The sequence below is a fragment of the Erinaceus europaeus genome, chromosome 15 (genome assembly GCF_950295315.1).
Source record: "Erinaceus europaeus chromosome 15, mEriEur2.1, whole genome shotgun sequence".
In the NCBI taxonomy this organism is placed as follows: domain Eukaryota; kingdom Metazoa; phylum Chordata; class Mammalia; order Eulipotyphla; family Erinaceidae; genus Erinaceus; species Erinaceus europaeus.
In genome coordinates, this window is record NC_080176.1 from 63,383,333 (window position 1) to 63,404,279 (window position 20,947).

Sequence of the window (20,947 nt, forward strand, 5' to 3'; positions counted from 1 at the left end):
GCTTGAACTCAGTCTCCACCTCTTAGAGCCTGTGAATTGGTCCAGAGAGGTGAGCAGTGGTTAGCGCACCAGATTTTATGTCTGAGACTCAGAGGTCCCAGGTTCAAGCATCACTGGTTTCTCTCTCTCTCTCTCCCTCTCTATTCCTATTGATCTGTCTATCTATCTATCTCTCATTTAAGATTAAATATAAAAAAATTTAAAAGAAAGAGGGCCAGGGAGATAGCATAGTGGTAATGCAAAAAAGCTTCATGCCTGAGACACTGAGACTCCATGTTCAACCCCTGGCATCACCACGAATATCAGAGCTGAGCAGCAGTCTGGAAATAAACAAATAAGCCAACCTAAAAAATGAACATAACCTTTCTAAGACTAACCTTTCTAAGACTTTTCTAAGACTTCCTTCTTTTAAAAATAGGGATAAAAGGGGCACTCAGTTGAGTATACATGTGACAATGAAATAGGACCTGGGTTCAAGCCCCTGGTCCCCATCAACAGAGAGGAAGCATTTCCTGTGGTAGAGAGGTGCTGCTGGCGTCTCTCTGTCTCCCCCCCTTCATCCTCCTCCCCTCTTGATTTTTGTATCAAATAAATAAATCAAACAAATGAAAAATAAAAATATGGATAAATAATTTGAAAGAGGGAAAGAAATATGGCCCACCTGGTAGAGCACTCATCAAACCATACCCAAAGACCTGGGTTCAGCTCTTTTGACATCACATGGGAACATCATGCTTTACAAGCTGTAAAGCAGCCCTGCGGTACCTCCTCTCTCTCTGCTTCTCTCTCTCCCTCTCTGTTTCTATCTGTGGTTGGTGAGGGCAAAAACAAAACATCTGAGAGAGCTGGAATCCTGTAGGCACAAAGTCCTATTGGCCCGTAGTGGGGAGAAAAATGGGGAAAAGATTACCCATCTCATAGAGATCTTAGAAGGAAATAAATGAAACCATATAAGGATAGATCTACATAGATCCCACACTCAAGAGAGATGAGCTGCTATTACTGTCAAGATTACAGCCAACTCAGGGCAAGTACTATGTTCAAGTTCACAGGTTTCATTGTGTGCTGTGTGCCAGGCATTTCTACAGTGTCTGGAGACACTAAGGCAAATAGCATGTGCCCAACACTTAGCTTACAGCTCAGTAATGGAAGGAGATGAATGAAGCATCATGTCACAATTCAGGGTAGAGGTATCACAGTAGAAGTGAGACATGGGGCCCCAGGGGGACATTCAACACTCGATGTGGGTCAGGAAGCAACAGGTGGCTAATGGCTGGTTGGAGGACACACTTGTGAGCTTGAGCTTTAAACGATGGAACATATATGCCCCAAGAAGGAGTAAGGAGCAGGGAAAATGAACAATGGCTCTGGGAAGAACATTCCAGGCAGGAATAATGGGAACGTGACTGGGCGTAACTAACTCACAGACCAGTCTGGCAATAACAGGTGGAAAATGTGCTTTGGTGATGGAGCACCGTCAGTGTGAAGGTCACAGCAGCACTGCAGTCTCCAGGAGCTTGTGAGGAGTAGGCGTGAGGGCACACTGATGGTCTCTGAGCGACCCAAGCTTCCCTCCTCCACAGAAACAGATCTTCATCTCAGGAGTGTGACTATGCAGGTGAGGATTCCTTTCCTAGACTCTCTTGAAACTGAAGTAGCCAGTGAAATGCTTGCTGGGAGCACAGGAATCCTGAAGACACAAAGCCCTATTGACTCCTAGTGGGGGAAGGTGGGGGAGAGTAATTTTTAACTTTTATTTTTAAATAAATCTATATATATATGTATTATTTGTTTTTTTAAATATTTTATTTTATTTTAGTAAGAGAGGAAAGTTACAGTGAGAGACCAGAGCACTGCTCGACTCTGGCTTATGTTGGTTCTAGGCATTGAAGCTGACACCTAGGAATCTCAGGCATGAAAATCTTTTTGTATAACCATTATGCTGTCCCCTCTGCCCTTTTTCTACTTTTAATAGTGAAAGTCCAGATACATAGAAAAGCAGAGAAAAATTATAAAGACTTCCATGTCCTCACCTAATTTTATAACATTTTACCCTTCTTCATGTGTGTGTGCGTGTGTGTGTGTGTGTGTGTGTGTGTGTATGTGTGTGTGTGTGAGAGAGAGAGAGGGAGAGGGAGAGGGAGAGGGAGAGGGAGAGGGAGAGGGAGAGGGAGAGGGAGAGGGAGAGAGAGATACAGGGGCCTTGTGCATGCAGTTTGCCCACTCCTATAGCACTGGAGCTTCCCTGGGCACCAGGGAACCCCTGTGTGGTGCATGGTGGTTTGAACCCAGACCACACACACAGCAAAGCATGTGCCCTATTGGGTGAGCTATCTTCTGGCCATTTTTTTTCTCATCTATATATCTATGTATTCTTTTTTTTTTAAGATTATTTTAAAGCAAATGCCAGATATATTACTTTCGCCTATAAATATGTCTGTATAGCTCTCAAAAAATACAACACCAATATCAACTCTAGCAAAATTAACAAGTCTTTCTTTAGTATTATCTCATGTGCAGTCTGTACTAAGTTAGGAGTTCTTCCTAAGAGGATCTGTGCCCCTTTGTCTACTCACTCATCCCTTTACTGCTATGTGATATAAAATGAACATGGTTAAAGCCAACATTTGGTGTCCACAGACAGCTTTGAAGAGGGAAGCTATGCACAGGAGAAGATGTATGATTTTATTTATTTATTTACTCACCAGAGTACTGTTCAGCTCAGGCTTATAATGGTACTGTGGGTGGAACCTGGGACTTTGACATGAGAGTCTTTTTTGCACAACAATTCTGCTATCTTCCCAGCCCTGAAGGTGCAGGTGAAAGACAGACAGGTCTGGGGTTCTAAGAAACATGGGACCATTAAACCAACATGAGGTGGCCTAACTAAAGTTTTGTTATTGTTTCAAAACTAGTAGACTTCATTTTTTTAGCACTTTTTGGGTTTCCAGAACAATTGAGGATGGAATACAAAATTTCCAAAGTCCCCTTTCCATGGCAGCTACCCTATAATGAATGCCTTACCTGAAAAAAAAAAAAGATTTATCTATTTATTTTATGAGAGAGAGACAGGACCTGCATACTAGAAGAGAATCCAGTGACTTCATGCATGCAAGTCCTGCACTCTACTACTGAAATACTTTATGGGCTGCAAATGTTGGATTATTATTATTATTAATTACAATATGCTATTTTCAAGTAGTCTGTAGTTTATACTAGGGTTCACTCTTGGTCTTGTACTCTATTACTTTTGACAAGCATATGGTGGACTTGAATCCACCATGACAGTATCATATAAGGTGGTTTCACTGCCTTACAAACCTTTGTGCCCTAATGCCCCTGGGAATCACTGATTGATTTATTTACTTATTTATTTGCCACCTAGGGTTCCTGGTGGAGCTTGGTGCCTGCATGAGTTGACTGTTTCTGGAAGTCATGCTTTGTTTTGTTTTGTCATGTGGTGAGAGAAAGAGGGAGGGAAAGAGAAAGAGAAAAGGGGACACCGCAGCACTGCACGAGCGCTCATGAAGTCTCCACCTGAAGGCACTTACAGATGGTATCTAGGGGCTTGAACCTGGGTTCTTACACATGGTGATCTGTGTGCTCTACCAGGTATTCCACCTCCTGCCTCCATCACTCTTTTTTTTTCTTTTACTGTTTTGTTAAGGCTTTGTCTTTTCCAGAATGTAATAGTGTTGAAATGATATAGTTTTTCAGACTGGTTTTTTTCTTTTTTTTTTTTTTTTCCCTCCTCCAGGGTTATTGCTGGGCTCGGTGCCTGCACCATGAATCCACCGCTCCTGGAGGCCATTTTTTCCCCCTTTTGTTGCCCTTGTTGTAGCTTCGTTGTGGTTATTATTATTGCCCTTGTTGACACAATTCGTTGTTGGATAGGACAGAGAGAAATGGAGAGAGGAGGGGAAGACAGAGAAGGGGAGAGAAAGATAGACACCTGCAGACCTGCTTCACCGCCTGTGAAGCGACTCCCCTGCAGGTGGGGAGCCGGGGGCTCGAACCGGATTCATTACTCCGGTCCCTGCGCTTTGCGCCACATGCGCTTAACCCACTGCGCCACCACCCGACCCTCCCAGACTGGCTTTTTTCATCCAGCAACACACTCTTAAGTTTCCTTCCTGTCTTTCTGAGGTCTGATAACTCACTAGTTTAACATGCTGAACCAGAGCTTTAAGAGTTTGCAGACCCATTCATCACCTGGAAAACATCTTGACTGCTTCCAATTTTGGGCAATTAGGCGTAGAGTTGCTGTAATACACATGTGTAGGTCTTTGTGTGGACATAAATTCGCAGTTTCTCTGGGTAAACACCAAGGAATGCAATTGCTGGGTCACACAGTTTGAATATGTTTATTTTTAAAGAAACTGCCAGAATGTCCTCCAAACTTTTATTTTTAGTATGAAAATAATTCTCTACTGCTGTACAAACCCCTACAATTTGGATCTCTGTTGTAAGCAGACATAGGCAATTCCTAATTGATCTGGTAGGAACGAAGCTACTAAGTGCTGATATATAACTTGGACAAAAGTCAAAGCACACCGCCATAATCGAAGAGGCAAATGTAACTGCTCATCTAACAATGCTTCTTGTACATGGTTAGCTCTGCTTCCCGCCTGCTCATGACAAGATCAAGAGAGACTGCCAGATACATCACACACATGACACCATCTCCTGTTCTGACTCTTTCTCAGTATTTGCAGCGCCAAATTTCATTTCAGTTTGGCATGCTATTTATGTCTTGATAAGGAGTCTTCAAGGACTTCCTTTTTATACTAAGAGGGAGCCAATCTAGCCCTACTCTTTAATAATGCCTTTATTTATGGCATTTCTAATAGATGGCATTGGTTAAGCACAGAGCCTGTGATAGGTACTTGCATTAAGGTTGTCCAGAGAAACACAACCAATATGTGTGCCTGCATGTAGAGAGAGAGAGAGAGAGAAGGAGGGAGAGGGAGAGGGAGAGGGAGAGGGAGAGGGAGAGGGAGAGGGAGAGGGAGAGGGAGAGGGAGAGGGAGAGGGAGAGGGAGAGGGAGAGGGAGATAGAAACAGTTCACACAACTAAGGAGACTGAAAAGTCTCAGGATCTTCCCTATGCAGACTGATGGAGGGAATGTTAGTAACTTCTAACAGAGAGGTTCTCTGCTTATGTTTCTAGACTGAGCTGCCTACTCCAGCAAGGACAAACAACACTGGGGAGGGAGTTGGGCTGTAGCACAGCAGGTTAAGCGCACGTGGCACAAAGCGCAAGGATCAGTGTAAGGATCTCAGTTTGAGCCCCCGTCTCTCCACCTGCAGGGGAGTCGCTTCACAAAGTGATAAAGCAGGTCTGCAGGTGTCTTTCTCTCCCCCTCTCTGTCTTCCCCTCCTCTCTCCATTTCTCTCTGTCCTATCCAACAACGACAACATCAATAACAACAATAACACTGAAAAACAACAAGGGCAACATAAGGGAAGATGAAAGAAAGAAAGAAAGAAAGAAAGAAAGAAAGAAAGAGAAGAAAGAAAGAAAAAAAGAAGAAACAATACTGAAGACAATGATGGTAACAACATGAAAGAAGAAAATGGGAAATGAATCTCACCAAATCTTAAGCTCTAATCTGAAATATATATATATATATGTGTGTGTGTGTGTGTGTGTATCCCAGCTTCAACATTTGAACATTGCATATTCACAGAAGATGAAATTAGAGTGTGATTATTCATATAATGAAATTATTTGCTTTATAGAAGGATTTGCTGAATTATCTTCCTCTGTGCTGGGCTTCCCCATTCATTTAAAATGGGGATTAATTTATAACAATGAGATGCATATAGATAGCTCCCCAGAACACATCTACTGCACAGCATGGAGCCAAATCACACTCTAAAATGATGTTGATGGCTGGATAATGAGAGTGGGGAATATTTTGTTCACTTCAGCATCTGAGGATTCCAACTTTGAAATGGTTTATAGATTCAACAATCATGTCCCCATCCTTGATCTTGATAAAGAACCAGGAGAACACCATAAGCTAGATGTAACTGTTTGTTAAAGGCTGGGCTCTGGTGCATTTGGTTAAGTATACATGTTATACACAGGACCCAGGTTCAAGCCCTTGTTCCCCACCTTCAGGGAAAAAGCTTTACTAAGAGGCGATGAGGAAGGTGTCTCTCAATGTCTCTATGTCTTATCAAATAAAATAAATAAAGCTTAAAAATATAAAGGGGAGCTGGGGAGAGAGCATAATGGTTATGTAAAAGACTCTCATGCCTGAGGCTCTGAGGTCCCAGGTTCAATCCACAGCACCACCAGAAGCTATCTCTGTTTATCTCTATCTCTCCCTCTGTAGCTCTCTATCATTCAAATCAAATAAATAAAATATCAAAGAAATATAAAGGGATAGTCTGTAGGTCTACCACCTTGAAGGAAGTCTTCAAAGACTTTTCCTTCTAGGAATGGTCATTATCCCAAAAACAAGCAAACAAAAGACACTGTCCAATAATTTTTGGCAAGGATCCAGAGAAAATGAAACCTGGGTACATTACTAGTGATAAAACAAAGTGGTTCTGTCATTGTAAAAAATATAAATATAGGGGACAAGGCGGTGGTGCACTTGGTTAAGCACACATAGTACTAAGTGTAAGGACCCGCACAAGGAACCAGATTCAAGACCCCGTTCCCCACCTGCAGTGGGACATCTTACAAGTGGTGAAGCAGGTCTGCAGGTGTCTGTCTCTCTCTCTCTCTCTCTCTCTCTCTCTCTCTCTCTCTCTCCATCTCCCCATTTCTCAATTTCTCTCTGTCCTATCAAATAAAATGGAGAAAAAATGACTACCAGGAGCAGTGGATTCATAGTGCCAGCACTGAACCCCAGTGATAACACTGGAGGCCAAATAAATAAGTAAATACAAATAAAATAAAATATATAATCATCTAATGGTCTCAGAGGTGGCTCAGTGAGTAGAATGTCTGACCTGAGTTTGGTACCTGGCATCATATGTGCTGTGAAGATGTTCTGGTTCTGTGTGTGTGTCATAAATAAATACATATTTAAATATTTATTTAATATTTACCACATGATCTGGCAATTCCAGTTCTGGGTATATGCCAAAAGATATGAGATCAGACACTGGGGAAACAGCTCAACTGCTAGAGCACCAGACGATTGTGCTTGAGGTTCCTAGTTCGACTCCTAGTACTGCATGTACTAGAGTGGTGGTCTGGCTTCTCTCTCTTTCTTTTTGTCTCATGTGAATCTCTCTCTCTCTCTCTTTCTCTCGCTCTCTCTATGTCATAATAAATGAAATATTTTTTCAAAAAAGCTGAAAGCAGACATTTTACAAGATATCAAAGATTCACTTTCAAAACAACATTACAACAGTCAAATGGGACAGTTCACTAACTCGCATACCCACTGGTGGGTGGATGGAGAAGCAAAATGTACTACATACACACAATGGGATACTAGTCAGCCACACAAGGGTAAAAGTTCTGACACATACTAAAGCCTTGGGGACAATTTACTGAGCGAACAAGTCAGTCGCAAAAGAACAAGTGGTGTGGCTGGTACCTACAGAGGTCCCTGGAGTAGTCAAATGCAGAGACACAGAAAGGAGAACATCAGTTGCCAGGGCCTAGGAACAGAGAGAAAGAGGCTGCTATTGTTTGATAGGGAAATCCTTTCAGGCAGAAAGACAGAAGCAGTTGTGGAGAGGGATGGTGGCTCAGCAGTATGAATGCCACTGAACTGTTCATTTACAAATCAGGCCCAGGAAACAGCTCACCTGGCATAGCACACAAGCTAGCATGCGTGAGGACTCGGACCCAAGTCCTAGGCACCTCATGGAAGCTTCACACAAAAGGGGAAGTTTCATGAGTGGTGGAGCAGGGTTGTGGTGTGTTGCTTTCCCTTTCTTTGTCTGTCTGTCAACCTCTATCTGAAACAGAGAGAAAAAGAGAGTCCTACAGACCTAGTGGAGTTGTGTAGGTGCTAAGTTCCAGAAAATCTTTGGTGAGAAAGAAAAAAAAAAACAGGAGAAAAAGAAAAAAGAAATCTAAGGAATGTAAACTTGGTGGGTAGGGGAGCTAGTTTAGCCTGACAGAGCACCAAATGGCATGCCTGCGACCCCAGAGGTCATGGGCTCTATCTTCCACCACCACTGGATGTCAGAGCTTAGCAATGCTTCTCTCTCTCTCTTTATTTCTCTCCTCTCATTCTGTCATAATAAATAAACCATAAAAATGCAAAACAGTACATTTTTGCCATGTATATTTTACCACATGAAATATCTATGTAGAGTCCTCGATAGAGTGTGTTCACCACACTGAGTATGAAATCACATCCACCACACTGAGTAAGAAATGATACTCCTAGGGTCTCATAATTATGTAAGAGACTGCTGAGTCACTAAAAAAAATTATTTCAATTTTTTTCTACTAAAAAATATATCTATAGGGGTCCTTACTTATGACTCTGGTCCTAGGACCACCACCTTCCTTACTGTAGCCCAGAGTAGTTGAGATCATAGAGACAAAAAGTAGAATGGAAGCTACCAAGGAACAGGGAAAGAGGGAGTGGAATGTTTCTGTTTTATGGATACAGAGATTCCATTTTGCAAGATAATGAGTTCTGTAGATGGATAGTGTTACTACAGTATGAGTGTGCTCACTGCTGCTGAATTACGCATGTAGACACAGTTAAGATGGTCAATCTGCTGTTCTACGAATTTAATCAACTAATTAATTAATTTGATTCCAGGGTTATCACTGGGGCTCTAGGCCTGCACAACAAATTCACTGTTCCTGTCAACATTGTTTTAAAATAAATACAGAAGTTGAGAGAGAAGAAGGAGGTAGAGGAGATGGGAGAGAGAAAAGGAGAGAAAGAGAGACCTGTAGCACTGCTTTACTATTTATGAAGTTTCCTCCTGCAGGTGGGGACTGGGGCTTGAACCCTCATCCTTGAGCATTGTAATATGTGTACTCAACCAGACATGCCACTTCCTGGCCCCTGTTCTATGGATTTTTAGCATAATTGCTTAAAAATTAAAAAAGTACACTATCATTCCCCAAATGAGAGGACCTATACCTAGGAGCTGGGAAGCCACCTGGTTGGAGGAGATGAGAGGAGATGGGGATGGGACAGTGTGGACACCTGGGATATTCTGCGGTCATTATCTGAAGCTTCCAGGTGGGCTGATGGCATTCTGAGAGTACCCCTTGGAGCTAATGCCACACCAGGTGGCCTCATGCCTCTCAGCTTGGGTGAAGACTTGCATCTTGGTGACTGTTGCTTCTGGAGAGGAGGCCTTGCTCAAAAAGTTGGCACTCAAAAATTACAGCTCAATCGAGACCAGGAGTAGAGTTCCCTAGCACTGGCTTAGTAATTAAATTACAAGGTGATTATTAGTCTGCCCAGGCACAAAGATTGCGTCTGAGTACTTTAGCCTGAGAGAAAAACTCCTCCCAGAAAAAAAATTTAAAAACAAAAAGAAGAAAAAGAAAAACCCTGTGACTAAATTAATGCTATTTTAAACCAATTATAGCTGCCCTCCAGTTACTGCATCGTTGCTATGGTAGCATGCCCTCTGCAAGGTAGTTTGATAAGGCCTTAAAGAAAGTGTGGCAGAAAGGGGGAGCTCACATATCATCTCTGTGTCAGAACAAAAATGTTTTGTAGAAGGGTGTGTGAGGGAGGCAAAGGGTTACCTGCCTACTCCTCCCTTTCTTCTGTGATCCTGAGGTTCCAGGCTGGCAGGTCACCTCTGCCAATACCTGAAGGAAGAAGAACAACCTTGCCTCTCCCTGCACTGTCCCATTTCCCTGGGATGGTCTTCAGATCCATGTCATCCAAATGGTAGCTTTCCTTATTTTGCTGACATTCTCCTTTGCCACCTCCTCTGAGCAGGCTTCCCTGACTCAGTGATCTCTTGACCAGATTCAAGTCAATCTCTTTCAACATTTTACAGAAATGCACTTAAAAATTACAGCAGTCCCTATTTTGGCTTCACATGACACAAAATAAATTCAAGGTCTTCTTCTACCGCTTAATAATAAAATCAATCAACCCCTGGGGAGAGGGTTCCAGGAAATGATGCTACAATGAGACCATAGACACTGCTTAGAAAAGTGCAAGCAAAGCAAAATTTCCTCAGTCAGATCTGTGACTGAATATAGCAGATGAGCTACTATTTTAAGAACCAAGGGAAAACATCTCATAAAGCATCTTTTGTGTAAACTCTCACTCTTATCCTGCACCAGTACATTCTACAATCTTCAAAGCTATCTCAAACTTGGAAGTTAGAATGATAGTTATGCAAAAGACTCATGCATGAGGCTCTGAGGTCCCAGGTTCAATCCCCAGCACCACTGGAAGCTAGAGCTGAGCAGTGCTCTGGTCCCACTCTCTGGTGTATCTTTCTCTCAGAATACTTCTCATTATAAATAAATAAACAAATTTATTTATTTATTTTAAAAAGCTATCTCAAGTTCATTCAGGAAAAAGTAGAGTATAAACAAACTTGATAATCAATATAGTCAAAGCAGAAAGGGGTAGTATTTCACAGATTCCTGTGTAGGAGAGAACATAAGCTCCTACAAGGACCCAGAGCCTGCTCCTTGCTCCTCAGGTTCCACTGAACCCCTGGAGATTTTATTGAACATGATGATGAGAACTCTGGGTGCAAGACTCAGGCCAGAGTGGATCTATGGTCCAGGCACACTCCAGGTTTGATCCCCAGAACCACATCTTACCAAGAGGGTGCTCTGATCTCTCTCAGTAAACAAATAAACAAAAAGAACAGATACTGAAATTGGCAATATTAGCCAAATAAGCAAAAACTGATTTTGAACTAGATCACTCAATATGCAAAAGATAGTCATATACAGAATTTCATTTAGTCCTCATAACATTTTTCCAAGGTAGACTCTTTTATTCCCCTATTTTATATCTTTAAAAGTTCTTACTTTTTTAAATCATTATCATGAGAATGACAGAGAGAACAAAAGCATCACTCTGGGACATGCAAAGCCTGGGATTGAACTCGACCTCATGATTTGTTTTTGTCAAGCCATTTTTTATATGTGATTCATAGTGATTTATAACACTGTAAGATTATAGGGTACACTTCCACACCATACCCACCACCAAAGTTCTGTGCCCCCATCCTCCCAACAATAATCACCATAGTTCTTATGAAATCTTAAAGACGGTTTACTTCTTCCTGTTTTTTCTTTTCTTTCTTTCTTTCTTTCTTTCTTTCTTTCTTTCTTTCCTTCCTTCCTTCCTTCCTTTCTTCCTTCCTTCCTCTCTTTCTTTCCTTCTTTCTTTCTTTTTCTTTTTTGCCTTCAGGGTTTTTTTTTCTGGGGGCTGGTGCCTGCACTAAGAATCCACTGCTCCTGGAGGCCATCTTTTTTCCATTGTTGTTGTTGCTGCTATTATTGTTGTCATTGTTGGATAAGACAGAGAGAAATTGAGGGAGGAGGGGAAGATAGAGGGGGGAGAGAAAGATAGATGCCTGCAGACCTGCTTTACTGTGTGCAAAGAAACCCCCCAGGTGGGGAGCCAAGGGCTCAAACCGGGATCCCTGTGCTTCACACTATGTGAGCTTAATCAGGTGCGCTACTTCCCCTCAACCCCTGACCCCCCTTTTTTTTTTTTGCAAGTTCATGTGTAGCAGTTCTCTAGACCTCTCATGAGTGAAAGCACCTGGTAGTTGTCCTTCATCTCTACTTATTATACTAAGCACAATCACCTCCAGTTTGAACCATTTTGTTTCAAAGAGCACAACGTAACCTTTTTAAAAATTATTATTATAAAGTAGTATTCCATGATGTATATCCCATAACTTCTTTAGCCAGTCATCTGTCGGTGGGTATTTAGACTTCCACCCTTTGGCTATTGTGAATCATGCAGCTATGAACACAGGAGTGCATAGTTCAGGACTTCTTAATTTTAAGCCCAAGACTCCAATTGCTGTGCAACCTCCTGGGACACAAGATTTATTGATTTTTATGAGTGAAATAAGAGCTCTGCTCAGCTCTGGCATATGTGGTTCTGGGAATCAACCCTGAAACTTCTTGCATGTGAGTCATGTGCCACCTTCCCTGTCCTATTTCCACATTTTATAGGGGACATGGAGGCTTAGAGCACTGGAGTTGCCCAGAATTATTACCTGTAATAAAAGATGATGATAAGATGCTAATCCTGGCCTGTCTCCTTCCTGCGTCCAAGACAGCTCCACATTACCATTACCAGCTTCCCAGACATATAGTCTGCTCCTTCCTGTGCCTGGCCACACCCTAAACTTGCTGATTCCCTTTCATAAACTCCTGCTTTCTGCACTCTCGGAAAACCTCCCGACCTGATTCCTGCAAATCACACCCAACTCTCAAACCTAAGCCACTTCATGAAGCTTTAGCTATCAGTTCAGTTCTCAAGACTCCCCTTTCCCAAGCAATAGCTCTGCATTGTACATCTGGCATGTTTGTGATTATAACCTTTCAATTTAATCAGTTAATTTATTTTGTAGAATGGGACATGCTCCTTATTATACCAAGTTCTGTTGAACCACCAGAGGTTTTGCTGAGGGTGATGATGAGGCTACTTTTTCTTTCAGGTAGGGGAAATACTTCTCCCTTTTGTTATATTTCCTGGGAGGTAAGTCAGCATGGAACTTGGAAGCATGAGGTCCCAAGTTCAATGGCTAGCATCCCAAGTGCCAGAGCAGTAAGTGTGTTTCTCTTATTCCCTAGCAAGTAGTAATTGCTCGTTTAATGTATCAGCTACTGTACTCTCTGCGTGTGTGTTTGTGTTTTCCTCCAGTTGCTGGGGCTCAGTGCCAGCACTAGAATGCCACCACTCTTGGCAGCCATTTTTTCCTTTTTTTCCCATCATTTTATTTAATAGCACAGAGAGAAATTGAGAGGGGAGGGGGAGAAAGAGAGGAAGAGAGAAAGATGTACACCTGAAGACCTGCTTCACAAACGGTGAAGCATCCTGGCCACAGGTGGGGAGCAGGGGTTTGAAGCCAGGCCCTTGCTTAGTACTTTGTGTGCTTAACTGGGTGTGCCACCCCCCAGCCCCTACTACTGCTCTTTCAAAAGGGATTTGATCAAAGCAGTATAAAAACATTATAGTAATAGAGAGAATGGTGGGCCTATTGTCAACCTCAGATAAGAATCAACATAATACTCAGAATATTTTTGAATGGTAAACAAATAAATTGTTAAATATATAGTGATAAAATGCATATTTATGTATAAATTAAAAAAGAAAAGGGGATTTGAAAGCTACGGGAGATTCACAGGCCAAGTTATCTAATAGAAGTTTCAGAATAAGGTCTAGGAGATAGGTATGAGCTAGGGGAGGACAGACAAAGAAAGGGCATCTTTCTGGGGGGGAGATACAACTATGGGCATCTACTGACGGAAATATCTCTTACTCTGGGACTGAGTACAGTGACGGTAGGAACTGAGGCTAAACACTAGATCTCTCTGTCTCTCTGTCACTCTCTTTATTCCCTCCTGAGACTGAAGAAAGCACCAATAAGCAAAGGCCTCTCTGCCTCTTCCTGCAGATTCTTGCAAGAAGTATGATTGGCTCAGTCCCTCTGCAGGAGCCAGCACCCCTTCAGGCCTGTAGTCCCCTGCAACAGAGTGATGCCACTCCTGGAATAAGCCTGCTTCTGGGCCAGGGTGGCCCAGTTTTTCTTAGCAAACAGCGAAGTCTAGCAAACAATGACACTTATCACTAGCAGAGATGCTGGGGTCCTTGTCTCAGACGAGGCCATTGCTGACTCAGGCCACTGACTTATGAGGGCTGACCTTGAATCTGAGGGATGTAACACTTAGTTCTAGGCTTCCCTTACTGTCTTTGAGTCTTTCGAGACAAGACCTGCTTGTCCCCAGATCCCTTGTAGCTCCATGTTTAATGAATATCACATCCCCTGTCTGGTCTGCTGGAATTCAGCCACTTAACACCCACCTCTTTGATTGTTACACTGTTTGGGAATGCAAACCAGTGCAGCCCCTCTGCAAGACTGTATGGAGAGTCCTTAAACAAATAAAAAATAGAATTACCTTATGATCCAGCAATAGCACCCTTGGGCATTTAGCCAAAGGACATGCAAACACTAATTTGCAGGGACATATGCACCCCTCTATGTTCATAGCTACTTTATTCACAATAGCCAAAGGGTAGAAGCAACCTAAATGCCCATTCACAGATGACTGGATAAAGAAGTTGCGGGGTATTTACTCTGGAATACTACTCTGTAATAAAAAAAAAAAGATGATATTGTGTACTTTGGGAGAAATGTGTGGAACTGGAGGGCATTATGTTTACTGGAATAAGTAAAGGGATGAAAGACAACTCCTGGATGGCTTCACTCATACATGGAATCTAGAGAAGAAAAACTCATGAACTTGTGAAAAATGCTAAAGACTTTGTGAGAACTCTGGTGGTTATTACTGGGAGGGTTGAGGGAGCACAGAACTGTCATGGTGGGTGCAGTATGAAATAATACCTGGTAGTTTTACAATCTTATAAACTGCTATTCAACACACACACACACACACACACACACACACACACACACACACACACACACACACACACCTACCTGAAAAAAATGCCTCCCTTTGAAGCTCCTTCACTCTGCTGCTTCTTTTTGACTAGCTCGATGGTGAACTTGTTGTGCAGAGGACTCCAGCTCTGGGAATGATCTTAGTGCTTGTGGTGCCCAGTCTTCCCTTTCTATAGGCATGGAAACTGAGGCCCAGAGAAAGGAAATATTTCAGAGCCAGGTAGGGTCTGGAGGCCTGGTTTCACACACTTATTTCCCGAGGTGCATTGCAATGACTTATGTGTGACAAATTTCCAATAAATCTCTCTTGCTTTATTTCTTATTTACTTTAGCTTTGGCCTTTCTCAGGTTCATCATTCTTACTGATGCCCCTTCTGCCACCAACTTTGTCCCTGGAGATCACTTTCCCTCTCCCTCTCAGGTGCAGGGCTGTGGGTGTGGCGCAGAAGCTGAGAAGGAGCCTGGGTGAAATCTAACCTGGTTCTCTCTGGCCCTTATCTGACCAGGCCACACATTGGTAATAGGGTGCAGACACAGGATGGGTAACAGGTTCCATCTGGGCCTGGTGAGCTCAATGGAGCTGCTCTCCAGTTTCCATCTAAAGACACTGTCACCTGTGCTGAACCCCCCAGGCCAGAGCAACCAGCCAGGGGACCCAGGTCACTGCCATCTCCTCCAGATGGGAAGTTAGAAGTAGATCTCCTCACAGGACCCTCTTTGTCCATTCCATCCTGGGAGGACCCTTGGTTCGCTTCCACACCAGCACACAGGGTGGCACTTTATTGTTTAGTACTTTAATGATAGAGAGGAAGGAAGAAAGGAAGAAAGAAAGGAGAAGAGAAAGGAAGAAAAGACCAGAGCACTGCTGGGCTCTGGCTTATAGTGGTGCTGGGGATTGAACCTGGAAGGTCAAAGTATCAGGCATGAAAGTCTTTTGAGTAACCATTATGTTGTCTCCACAGTCCCAACTACACCCCTTTTCTTTCTCCTTTTCTTCTTTCCTTCCTTCCTTCATTCATTCCTTCCATTTCCTTTTATTCTTTTTAATTTTTTAACATTTATTTATTTATTCCTTTTGTTGCCCTTGTTGTTTTATTATTATAGTTATTATTGATGTCATTGTTGTTGGATAGGACAGAGAGAAATGGAGAGAGGAAGGGAAGGCATAGAGGGGGAGAGAAAGACAGACACCTGCAGACCTGCTTTCACCACCTGTGAAGCGAATGCCCTGCAGGTGTGGAACCGGGGGCTCAAACCGGGACCCTGTTACTGGTCCTTGCGCTTTGCGCCACCTGCGTTTAACCTGCTGTGCTACCACCCGACTTCCTTTTATTCTTAATTGTTACTGGGGTCTCACTGCTCCAAACTTATGTTTTCTTTCACATAGAAAGATAGAATTGGAAAGACAGAAAGACACCACAGCACCAAAACTTCCTTCAGCCCATGGGGCCAGGCTGGAATCTGGATCACGTGCCTGACAAAGCAAGCACACTATCCAAGGAAGCTGTTTTGCTGTGACAAGAATTACTTTTAGCTAGGATCTTGGGAAAGTGTGGACTAGAGAAAGCAAGTGCTTAAATTAATATGGAGAACAAGACTCTGGTCTTGTGTTTCTAGGTGACAAGTCACAGGCAAGCGTAACTCTGCAATCCAAGTCTGCCACAGTTGAGCCACTTCTGGCATCAGCTCAGCACCCAGTAGCTCCTCAGAATGAGCCTGTAAGTAGGGCACGCAATCCACTACTGGATAGAGAAGGTGGGGGAAATGCCACGTGTGCGCCATGCCTCCCCCACTGGAAACTCTTCTAAGGGGCCCAGAGACTCTTCCACTCAAATGCCCCCATTCTAGGTTGGACTCCCCACTTGATCAAAAGTGATCTCAGAGAGGACAGGGCATTGGAAGCAATGAAATGACCACTGTCACCTTAGTAGGCAGGTGCCAGGATCAGAGTGTGGGAGGGTAGGGGGGGGGCAAGAGAGAGGCTTAGAAGAGCAGTGCAGGAGCCCAGAAGCTTGCCCAGACCTGGTGCCAGGGGTGGACATTCAGGGCAGGGCCCTAATACTCCCCTACCAGGCTGGTGCAGCAGGCTAGACTAGTAGGAGGTTAGTGTGAGAACTAGGTGATTCTTTCTTGAAGCCAGACCTCACCTACCGTGCCCCCAAGCATCCTCCCTAACTGCAGAGGAGAAAGCCAGGGGTTGTTTTCCTAGTCCTGAATAACCCTGGGAGGAGGAAAGGCACCAGCCTCAAGCACTTGCTGTGACTTAAGTACATTATCACTGGGGCCTGGAGGTGGTGTACTTGGTAGAGCACACATTTACCATGCACAAGGACCCAGGTTCAAGCCCCTGGTCCCCATGTGCAGCAGGAAATCTTCATGAGTGGTGAATCAGTACTGCAGATGTCTCTTTTTCTCTCTCCCTCTCTATCTCCTCTTGCCCTCTCAATTTCTCTGTCTCTATCATAGACAAACAAACAAACAAAAAGGTGGAGTGTATGAGAATGGCAACTGGCACCAAGCCCCAGAAATAAATTGGTGACAGTAAAATACTACTACTAAAATAAATTTAAAAAGCATTGCTACAGGAGTTGAGGTACATGCTTAGTAAGACAGACTTGCATATGTGCAAGACCCCCCCCCCCACTGAATATGTCGCTCCATGTTCGACTCTCTCTCTCTCTCTCTCTCTGTCTCTTTTGTTTCTCCTACCAGGATTATCACTGGAACTTGGTGTCTGCCAGATAAATCCACTGCTCCTAGTGACTATTTTTTCCTTTCTCTCTATCTGAATAGACAGAAGGTGAGAGGAGAGTGAAGAACTGAGAGGGAGGGAGGGAAGGAGGGGGGGAGGGAGGGAGGGAGAGAGCGAGAGAGAGAGAGAGAGAGAGAGAGAGAGAGAGAGGCAGTCCTGCAGTGTCGTTTCACCATTCATGAAGTTTCCCCATCTGCAGGCGGGGATTGGAGTACTAGGCTTGACCTGGATCATTGTGCATGATAACATATGTTCTTAATCTAGTGCACCACCTGTCACACACCTCCCCATCTTTTTAAATTGTAAACAAATCTTTAAAATCTAAAGAAATGTGGTAGTCACAGAGCGAAACAAATTTGCTGCATGAGGCTGTCCCAGCCCACTTGTCTGGAGGTCAGATCAGCTGTTCAAGGTCACAGAGCCAAGGAGTTTGGGTTTCAGATGCAGAAGTCAGGCTGCCTCGGGCCCTCAGGCACTCTCCCCTTGGGTTCCCTGCCTCTCAAACAGAGGTGTGGACTTTGGAGCGTCTGCATTCTGCACACTGCTCAAGCTCCCTCACCGTTAAGGGAGTCCTCTGCACACTGCTCAAGCTCCCTCACCATTAAGGGAGTCCTCTCTTCACCTCGGTGGGTGTGACTTGAGGCAAAACAAAACCCAGACAACTGCGTGCTCTTTCCTACCTCCTCCTTCCTTCCCTCCTCTTTTTATTTCCTTCTCTCTTCTCTTCTTTTTTAAAGATAGAGACGGGGGGGGGGGGAGAAAGAGAGGACCACCCAAGCTTCCTTCAGTGCAGTGGGAGTCATATTTGAACCTGGGTCTGCAGATGGCAAAGCAGCTTACTATCCAAGTGAGCTATTCCATGAGGCCTTTGTCCTCATTTCCTCGCAGGTGGTGTGGCAACTGAGGATCTGCGGAGTGGGTAGACTCTAGAACCCTTATTTCATAGTCTGTAACCCACCACTGAACTAAGGCCAGATGTTAAGAGGCCAAACCAGTGGAGAGTGCTCAGTGTGCTCCTTGGGGGGGTGGGGGTGGCATGCTCCTTGGGGGGGTGGGGGTGGCACCCAGGCAGATGCTCTGGTACCCATGCTGCCTTCTGCTGTGATGGCTGCTGTGCTTCCCTTTCATGGATGTCCACTGTAAAGCCTCAGGCCTGGAAGAGCCGCAGCTTCTGCACTCCTTCCCATCACTCCAGGCCCACTTATACCCACTCTAAAGCTCACCTCTAGTGGAAAAATGGTCCAGGCTCCTTCTGCCTTCCAGAGAGTCTCTCCTGTCCCTCCCCATCTTCCTCCTCCTTCTCCTTTTCTTTCTTCTTTTTCTTCTGTATTAATAATTTTATATATCTATAAAAACAAAATGGAGAAAGAGAGGGAGAGAGAGGACACCAGAGCATCATTCTGTCACCTGGGATGCCAGGGATCACACTTGGGTACCCCATGCTTCCAAGTTTGGTGCCCACCCACTCTGCTTTCTCTTCACCTTCTTGCTCTTGTTCATCTGCCCTTTCCAATTCTGCCAAATGGATCGATTTGCTGGGACTTTCAGAATCCTCTCCTCTCATTCAGGGGCTTTGCACTTTGTAACCATAGTAAAATGTCTGTCTCTTCCTTTGCCTTTGTTGCAAGCATTGATGATTCTTGTTTCAATTACCACCTCCTCCAGGAAGTTTTCCCTGACCTTCTCTACTTTCATCCATTCTCTATCCTGGCTGGCTGCTCCTCTTGAGGTTGTTTTCCCCAGATCTTTATTCTTAATGATATGTTGTGATGATTTGTTCTCTCTCTTTTTTAAAAATATTTTATTTATTTTTTGATAGAGATAGAAATTGATAAGGGGGAGGCGTGTGCGCATGAGAGAGAGAGAGACCTGCAATACTTCATTACTCATGAAGCTTCCCTCTCTGCAGGTAGTTGAACCAGTGCTTGAAGCTGTGTCCTTGTCTATTGTAACATGTTTGCTCTAATGTGTGTACTGCAGTCTGGTCCTCTGCTGCTATAGTTGCATTGGCTATATTTCTGTACTTGACTTTCTCCATTAAATTTTTTATTTTATAATTTTTATTTATAAAAAGGAAACACTAACAAAAATCATAGGATAAGAGGGGTACAACTTCACACTATTCCCACCACCAGAACTCTGTATCCCATCCCCTCCCCTGGTAGCTTTCCTATTCTTTATCCCTCTGGGAGCATGGATCAAGGGACATTATGGGGTGCAGAAGATGGAAGGTCTGGCTTCTGTAATTGCTTCCCTGATGAACATGGGTGTTGACAGGTTGATCCATACTCTCAGCCTGTGTCTCTCTTTCACTGGTGGGGCGGGGCTCTGTTTTCTGAATACCTGCGAGGTGACAGGCCTGGAGTCTAGCATGGAGAAGCCTTTGCGAGAAATACTCTACCCTGAACAAGCCTCTAAGCCAGGGAGTTGTAACATAGTTTAACTGCCTTGGAGATGCATTTGTTCATTCCTGCAGCCTTTGATGAGTACACAGACCAGCCTTGGATGGGAATGATAGGATCCTGTCCTCAAAGGACAAAGTCTCCCTAGAGACACAACTCCCTGGCTTAGAGGCTTGTTCAGGGTAGAGTATTTCTCGCCAAGGTTTCTCCATGCTGAACTTCAGGCCTGTCACCTAGTAGGTATTCAGAAAACATGGGTGATCTCGCTCAGCTGGCTGACTTATCTCAGTTGCTAGAGTCCTGCGTCCCAGCCCTCAGCACGGCCAATTAATTGGTTGCAAAGTGCATATCTAATTACAGCATCCCGTCCCAGCCACCGGGACTTTCAGAACTTAATTATAACATATGCATCCCCATCACAGGCTTCCGCGTGTAATGCAGCGTTAATAATGTTGCTTGGACCGCCAGGTGCAGGGCACCAAGCTCCCTTTTATGTGCCACTGGGGCAGAATGTGTACTTTAAGGCCTCATCCTAAAAAAAAAAAAAAAAAAATCCACCCTGCTTCTAAAACCCAGTTCCCCTACAAACTCGCACCAAGGGCCCCGGCTCCCCGGGCGCAGGCTCCGCGGGGTTCAGAGCTGTGCGGGCACCCCCGCGGTCAACATAGGCTCTCAGACTGCCTTCCCGGGAAGGAAGGAAGGAAGAAAGACGGACTACATTACCCAGCAGGCCGCCCTCTTCCCTTTCCAGCCTCGCACGTGGCCGGAGGGAAGGCGGGGCGCGGACGTCACCCTCCAACATTCTCGTTCCCTGTGTCACTGCCGGAGTTTTTTTTTTTTTTTTTTTTTTCTCTTCCTCTACTCTTCCCCACCCCCCCCGCCCCTCCCTCCCTGTGTCTCTCCCTCCCTCCCTCCCCTGGGCGGCTGGGGCTAGTGCGCTGGGGTGCCGGGTGCACTGGGCGGCCCGGGTGCGCGGCACTCGGGGCGGGAGCAGCCTTCCCGGGCGCCCTCCCTCTTCCCCTTCCCTGCAACCCCCCCCACCCCGCCTTAGGCTCGGAGCAGCGGCCAGAGGAACCCCGAGGTGAGTATCCCCGCCCCCTCTTTCAGTCCTGGCTTATCTGGTGGAGATGCGGGCTGGGGGCTGCGTGTCGCGCGTGCTGCTGGAGCACGGGGTGGTGGGATCCCTGCCACAAAACACTTGGCCCCGCGCTCC

At 44.6% G+C, this 20,947-nt stretch overlaps 1 protein-coding gene and 1 long non-coding RNA gene across 4 annotated transcripts in view; one reads left to right on the forward strand and one right to left on the reverse strand.

Moving 5' to 3' along the window:
* Nucleotides 1-398: 398 nt before the first annotated feature.
* Nucleotides 399-19,113, reverse strand: LOC132533169 (uncharacterized). Its single transcript, XR_009545080.1, has 3 exons — nt 18,815-19,113; nt 18,556-18,678; nt 399-1,716 (listed from the first exon to the last, which is right to left on the reverse strand). It is a non-coding gene; the product is annotated as an uncharacterized LOC132533169 (long non-coding RNA).
* Nucleotides 19,114-20,618: 1,505 nt separating this feature from the next.
* CTIF (cap binding complex dependent translation initiation factor) overlaps nt 20,619-20,947 on the forward strand; it is a 273,319-nt gene continuing 272,990 nt past the window's right edge. For all 3 annotated transcript variants that reach the window (XM_060173850.1, XM_060173851.1, XM_060173852.1), the window contains exon 1: nt 20,619-20,815. The gene's annotated coding sequence lies outside the window, so the exon portion shown is untranslated. The remainder of the gene's footprint in view (nt 20,816-20,947) is intronic.